The 7,835-nt window shown below is 37.6% G+C and overlaps 1 long non-coding RNA gene across 1 annotated transcript; it reads left to right on the top strand.

Moving 5' to 3' along the window:
* Positions 1–830: 830 nt before the first annotated feature.
* LOC129146837 (uncharacterized) lies at positions 831–7,261 on the top strand. The gene is made up of 3 exons (XR_008554106.1): positions 831–953; positions 3,357–3,704; positions 6,870–7,261. It is a non-coding gene; the product is annotated as an uncharacterized LOC129146837 (long non-coding RNA).
* The last annotated feature ends 574 nt before the right edge of the window (positions 7,262–7,835 follow it).

The following is a 7,835-nucleotide window of genomic DNA, read 5'->3' as shown; positions in this document are numbered from 1 at the left end:
CATACTGCCATCTCTTTCTTGCTAGGACCCTGAATAATATAGCTACCAAATATCTTTCTGCCAAGTCATGCCATTTCACACATTAGGACATAACACTTAATTGATTCAATAAAGTTTTTGAGACCAATATCTCCCAATAATGACAAGAGCTAGCATTTGAAAGATCTTAACCACTGTTCTGTTCCTGTAGTTCTCTTAACAATGAGAACTTGAAATCAGCAAGGAGATATGATTCAAGGATGATTAAAATTCTGTTTTTGTCTCAGGATGTTTTGAATCAAAATGATCCAAACAAACAAATGTAACCCATGATCGGACTGAATGACCCACTGTCAGCTCCTACTATTAGAGGGAAATATGCTTGCTAGGCTAACCCTTCAACTGTCCACACTTCTAGGTGTAGATTAAGTTTGCAATTCTGAGAATTACAACACAGGAGGGATTTTGTGACAGCAAAAAAGCAGTACACTAACTTTTTTTTTTTTAAAGATTTATTTTATTTCATTTATACAAGCACTGGGTACAGTCAGAATCGCAGGAGGGTGAGAGAATTCACCAGAGACAGAGAGGGGAACAGAGCAAGCAGACCGACGAGGTACACTGCTGAGGGGAGCAGCGGGCACAGCAGGAGAGGTCTGCGTGCCATGTGGGACCCTCCCCGGCGGCCGGCGGCGGGGGATCGAAGGGGCACTGCAGAGGCTGCAGGCAGCTTCGCAGCCCAGCGCTCAACCTCTGTGCCACCAGGGGAGGCCCCAGCACACTAACTCTTAATGTTATTTGGAGAGTGATGTTAACTCTATTTTTTTTTTTTTTTTTGTCTCAGAACTTTCTCCAACAAAAAAACAATTAGTGGAGGAATTTCTGCTGATGCTACCAAAAAGTCTGAAGCAATATTCTTCCATCCCAGATGAAGAAGATACCTACACACCAACCTCCTTGTTTGAGTCACTTAGGTAATGAGGAATGAGGTGCAAGAATTTCTTAACCTGATACAAGCAGGGGCTGGTTAATCTACAATGTTGGTACAATATTAGAAAGGCACACTTGGCATTGAAAAAGAAACTTCTAATCCGTGCATCCCAGTTTGACCTGGGAATTAAGATCTTGGCTCCCGGAGTCTTTGGAACCACTGAAATGTGTGGGGAAAGTCTCTGTACATGTGCTTTTGACCGGATAGAGGCTCAATGCTCAACTGTCGTCTCAAAAAAGCCTGACCATCAAAGATGATAGGGAACAATGTGCAGTACCTTCTGCTACACTGACCAGCCCAGGGGATACAGATCAGTACACAGGATTACTTAGATTTCTTAGATTGCTTAGATTTCTTGATTCCTTATCAACCTTCTGGTTTTTGGTTTAATTTCCCACACAGAATTTTAGGAAGATAAATACCTTACTGCTTTAGCTAAAAAAAAAAAAAAAATCCAGTTTCATGAATATGAAATAGATTCTTTATGTCCTTTTTCTCAAAAGGCTTCAATTTCCCCAAATCAGTTATTGATTGAATTTTCAGACCCACCAGTTCCTGCTGGGCACAGGAACAACAACAACAACAAAATCCATAACCCTATAATCACAAAGCCTTTCACTACCACAGCTTTAACCTGGAGCTTTAACCTGCCAATATTAAGTGTTTTAAAAGCTTACATATTCTGGTTCCTTTTTCTTCCTTTTTCTTTCTGTTCATTACTTTTTTCTCTCACCAGGGAAGAAACAATGAGCAATTTAGCGACTATACACTTTTTTTCATTTGAAAAATAGAGTTCCTGAGGATATAATAAAGAATCACATTTGTTTATAGGGAACAAGGTAATATTGCTCCCTTCATTGAGATCAGTGGACTTCATTTTTTGTGCTATGTGGCAGGATGTAATAATGTATTCGGTCAGCTTTGTCCCTCAAGAGTTACTGATGTGATGTTTAAGAAGTTATATTTTTCTATTATTATGCTCACATAAAGGAGTGCTGTCTTCAAAGGAAATATGCTAGAAAGGAATCCATAATGGTGCTGTAATGACTTTCCTTGACCAATGCAGAGCAGAGAATTTAGGTGATAATGCCAATCCTCATATTTATCTAGAGAAGATTTTGTATCTCTAGTTCCCAGCACAAGATACTCCAAAGAATTATCTTCTCACTCCATTATACCCACAGGGAACATTCCTTCCACAGTTTTCTCCAATGTCCTCGAGTTTCTTTCAGACTCACCATCATCACCCTGGCCTTCCTATGGGCCAGTGTCATCCCTCACTTACTGATCTTTATTCCTTGGGCTACTGCCACCATTTGACACAATCACTCCTTTCTCTAAACACTCTGATTCCTTGGTTTTGTTTAATTGCTGAAATTATCCTCCCTTGGTCTCACCATCACTTTCCAATCATTCTCCCTCATATCCATACTGACTACTCAGCATTACAACTCTCCTCTTAAATATTGTGTTCTCCAAGGTTCCACCCTTGAAGATTTTTCTCACTGAGAAAGTCTCCTCAACCACTTCTACATGTCAACACTCAGAGCAGTATCTTCATGCCAGTCATACTGCTAAAAATCTAGAGCCAGTGGATCTAAATAACAACCATTCATCCCTCTGCAGGTACTTCAGACATACCTGCCCCAAATGGCCCAAAATGAAATTCATTATCCTGTCTACACTCCTACCCAAACTAGTTCCTCTTTCTGTAATCCCTCCTTAGTTTAATATACTTACCATCCACCCAGACATTCAAGTCAGAGGTAACCAACTCTAAAACCTTTACACAAGCAATAACATTTGAGTTATAGCCTCATAAATAAAAAGAAATGTCCAATTTGAAAGAGCATTCCAAAAATGAAGCAAGATTTTTAAAAAGTCATTGAGTTTGTTCTTTATGTGTTCTTTAAAGTTCATTAAAAAAACAAAGGACAAAGAATGGAGAAATCACTGAGTCATGAAATAGTATGATATGTTTAGAGACTGATAAACTATTCTGCACTGATCTAGAGGGTACAGTAGAAATTGACAAGAGATGAAATACAAGCAAACTGAGGTCAGATTGTAAAGGATCTCCCACATCATGCTAGGCTTTGTACTTTAGTCCATAATCAATAGGAGGTCCCCTACTATCCTCAAAGAACTAGAACTAACTTCGGTAGCAAAGCCTAATGGCCATTTTATTGACTCTACTAACTTCCAAATTCTCATGTCTGTCCAGAGTGAGCCATTCTTAAGAAACCTGTACCTCTGAAGAACTCATTCAGTATTTGTTGCTCAAGTTTCAGGAGACTACAAACCACTCGATAATCTTCCTAAAGAAGACCATTACAATGATTATTTATTGTGTTTGATAGCCATCATCTACTTCCCTCTCTTACAGAAGCAGAAATAGTTTTTCTTTGAAGACCAACCCTCTCCCACTGAACTTTATGTACTTCAAGTGGAGGTGACTCGTCCTACAATTCTCCTCCACCAACTCAGCCACACCACCTCTTCAGCAGTAGACATGACTCGATTAAAGCAAATCATTGTAAGATTCAGGCATTTTATTTGAACTATTGATAATCATGTTATCTTTCCTATTGAATGTGAACTTGAGAAGAAGTTAAAAGTAGAGCAACAACCAGATTATGCCCATTAAGGGTGTGCTGATGAAGTCAACATGGAACAAAACAAAAGCAAAAGATGTCGCTCACTCTGTGTTGAGTACTGTGAGAGATACAGTGTGGTGAGTACATGGCACCTACCCTTTATAAGCTTAAAATATATCTGAAAATACATAGCAATACATGTAACAGGAACAGTCAAGTTAAAGAAGAAAATTGGGGAATTACCTTCCCCAATTTATACTGCAAGCAGTCAAGAAAATAAGACAGAAGTGTTGATCTAATGAGAAAAGCAGGCGAGTCTGCTGAGCAACCCAAACTTGAGAAAGGGGAGTTTGAAGGAACATAAAGTAGGTGTTCAAGCTCTCATTTCTCTCTCAATTTCTTTTCTTCATTTTCCCCATTAGCTCACATTCATAAAAATTAATGGCAAAAAATATTCTTATTTTGAATGGTCTTATAACTATGGTTGCCTATAGAAAAGGAGAGGTATTGGCAAATTAATTTTAAAACAAAAAGTTGGACTGAGAAAGCCCACATGACCAGCATTTGATCCAGAGATGGTGATGGAAGAAAGATACTTTAGAAAACAACAACCAAAAAAAAAAAAAAAATCAGGAGTAGGCTCACTGAGTGAGATTGAAGAACAGAAATAGAGCGTAAAAGAACGTTGGGCAGACCAGAGTGAACAACACCAGTAAGCAAAACTGTCCAGCCACAGAAAAAGCACGGAGAGGAGAGATTTGATATATAAATGTACAGTTTTATCATGCTGAGCAGAATCTGAGGAGGGGGAAACACAGAATGGAAGTTCCAAAAAGAGCTGCTTAAAGGGAACTTAAGGAATAGACCTGAGACCAAAGTAAAAAGTTGAAGATCAGAGAACCACAATTGCCTTATCCTGTAAAAGCCTCAGAACTGTTCCTATCTGGCTCTTGCTGGATCGAGTAATGAGGCCATCTGCTTATAATGCTAGCTCCATGTGTGGCTTATGCCCAGAAATCTCCATGCCTTCCAGCAAAGTCATTTTTACACTGTACTTGACAGACAGAGCATGTGTTTGTGCTAAAAACACTGCAGGAAAGGGGTACTGGGAAGAATCAAAAAAGCCTTGACCTTGGAAGAACAGTCATGAGCTTTAAGGAGGTAGTATTTAAAACCTAGGGGCAGAATAATGCTGAGGAACCTACTAGAAGCAATTCCTTAGACCCATATCACACCATGGTAGACAAGAGCATATGTTTGGTGCTGTTTGGGAAAGACAAAGCATAGTCAGTTTCTTCACTTTTCAAAATAACTTTATTTTCTTCAGTATTTCACTAAAAGAAGTAAAGCTAAAAACGACATTGAAAATCTTCAACCCCACGTCAACTGAATAAAGCCCAAATTACTTGTCATAAACCCATACAACCTGAGTCCAATTTACTTCGACAAAGCCTCTGAATTTACTACTACAAGCTAAAATGTTAACAATCCATAAATGCCAATCCATGTCCTGAAATATAACTCTCACCCTTTCCTACATGGATCAAGGAAAAGCTAAGTAATTTGCCCAAGATCAGATAAATTCTGAGTCTATGACATATTAACACAACACTAGAGATGAAAGAAGAATCAAAAGAAATGCTCATAAAACCTGAATGAAGACACTTAGAAAAAATACAACCTCCATTGTCCACTGCAGTATTTCCTGCATTTAGAGAAGTGGACTTTGGCTTGATGACATCACCTATATGAAGGAACATCTTTAAAAGATGCAAGGAAGTGCAATAGAATTTGTTTACATGATGTTTAGAGTAGGATCTAAGGATCCTCTCTATTACATTGTTTAAGATTTTTCTTACAAGGATCCTCAGCAGACAGTTCTTTCTGGTCTTTAACATTAGGAATAATTGTTCTTCCCCTGGAAAGCTGAAATTTATTTTGCTATAGAGAAACTGAGACCCTCATGAGTGACCATAGTTAGATGCCTGTATTAGCAACTTGAAAGGTTAGAAGCATATTTGGGGTCAACACTTTGCAAGTGTATAGGACTCTGTGGTAGGGATCAGCAAATGTTTTGTATAGGGCTAGATAGTAAATATTTTTATCTCTGCAGGTATGTTGGTATATGGGAGTTGGATTTAACCCACAGGCTAACTTGCTTTGTGGCATGCCTTTATAACAAAGTCTCAATCATGATTCTATTTAATTCCTTTAACTTACTTTTCTCCGTCTTCTTTTTTACTCTCTTGTATTTATATTACATGGCTATAGCTTATATAATTAACCTATCTTTCTTATTTTTCCTAAACCAAATAAATAATAAATGCTTAATTTTTTTTAAATTAACTAGCTATATGCTTGCTTTGTTTCTATATTCAAATAAGAAAGGACACTTGCAAAAGTTCAGAGGGCAACAAAGCTTTCAGATAGAAAGGATTATATTAAGATATCTAAAAATTAGAAAGTGAGGTTTTATTCTTTTCCCATGGGCATACATCTGAAGAAAAGTGCAGAGAAGACCCAGGTGGTAAAGTGGGTCAAAATAAGAGAGGTAGAGACTAGGTAAGAGAGTAAGGAGGCCCTGAAGGTTGACAGGAGAGCAATTTTCTTCTGATTCTAGATTTCTAAGGTAGTGAGATATATATATATAGCTTTCTGGCTTTTACCAGAGTATTTTTGTATTTCATTAAATCTATTTATACTAGTTTTTATGCTCCATATGTTGCTTCCACTGTATTCACTCATCTCTGCCTCAAATCCCATAAAATTAATAAAACTTATTAAATATTCATAAATGCTATTATATACCAGGTGTTATTCTGAGAACCATGTACATAACAGTGAAGAAAAGAGACAATAGCCCTACCTTTATGGCACTTGCTTCCCTTTGGAGAGAAACAATAAATAAATAAATAAATAGATAGATAAGTATGGTGCTAAGAAGTGTTACAAAGAGATAAAAACAGAGCAAAAGAGAATAATCAAGCTGGAGCTGGATTCTCAAAGAAACATTGGAGAGAATCCTAAAGAAAGAACAAAAAGTACAATTTTGTTGTAAACCTAAAACAGTTCTAAGAAACTGCCTTTAGAAACTAAAAGCACAACAATAATAAGTGAAACGAGAGAACTGATATTACTTTAACATTTAAACTTCCTGTGTATTTATTTATTAAACATTTCTGGCACCTAAACATTTCTAACTACTGCTAAGCACTGTGGGGAGAAAAGAGGATAAAACAAAGAATGATTAAGACAAGAGTCACTACATTCAAAAGAAATTAACTTTTTTTATCCCTGGTTAGCTTTCGAAATCATGTAACTGAAGAAAACAAGGACAAGAACCCTGAGCAATGGCCAGCAATGGAGAATGGAAAGAACTTAACAAGTGGTCTTGGAAGAGATAAAGTCTTTTAAGGTGTCCACTATGAAGCTAATGTTAGGGAAGGAGCTGTGAAGTTTGCCCAATGCCTGCCATCCACCTGGGCTCCAGGTCCACATATCCTGCCAAGCATGCAATGCCCTGCATTCACCACCTCCATGCAGCTCCCTATTCTGATGTTCTCTGTCTGCTGCACTTCTGGCTTTGGCAGTTACTGCAGGGTGTACATGTCAGCCTCCACAATGGGACAGAGAACGGCACTAGCCTACTTTCACATCTGCTCTGATATACAGAAAGTTGGTGCTAAAAGAATGTCTGTGGAGCACAGGAACTAGAGGCACTGCAGCCTCCAGTGTACCTGTGTTATTATGAATGTAAACTGCATGGGTAATAGTTATTTTCTTTGGGAGCCATGATTTATTTTCTTATATCACGAATTCATCAGTGTTTTGTAAAGTTGAATGCAGCCCCCCACACACTCTGCAACTTCATGTGTATTTGAAAGTGAAAAATATTAGTCATCCTCCCTGACCAGTGCAGTAAACACAGGGGTTGCATAATTCATGTGTTGTGAGTAACTGCTTCTTGGCTACGTGTCCAGTTTCATCATAAGGATAATTTATATGGGGAAATTCTTTAATATAGAACTTTGAAAGAGAAAAGCTATTCCTGATTTTACATATTTTAAATGTCTGATTTATTTGCACTGTAAAATATTAATGGCATATTCAAATATAGCTTTCAAGGAATTTTTAATGAAGTTTTAAATGTATTGATTCCTAATCCACAATAATTAGGACAAAGAGTAGGTTGAAATGTGACTATTTGGAAATCTCATTCTTCATGGTCAGATTATATGTTTTCAAAGTCCCTAAAGTCACCCACTGTA

Source organism: Talpa occidentalis, unplaced genomic scaffold (assembly GCF_014898055.3).
Source record: "Talpa occidentalis isolate TD23 unplaced genomic scaffold, MPIMG_talOcc4v2.1 talOcc4.5, whole genome shotgun sequence".
In the NCBI taxonomy this organism is placed as follows: domain Eukaryota; kingdom Metazoa; phylum Chordata; class Mammalia; order Eulipotyphla; family Talpidae; genus Talpa; species Talpa occidentalis.
The sequence above is the reverse complement of the archived record's forward strand: the minus strand, read 5'-3'. Positions and strand labels throughout refer to the sequence as shown.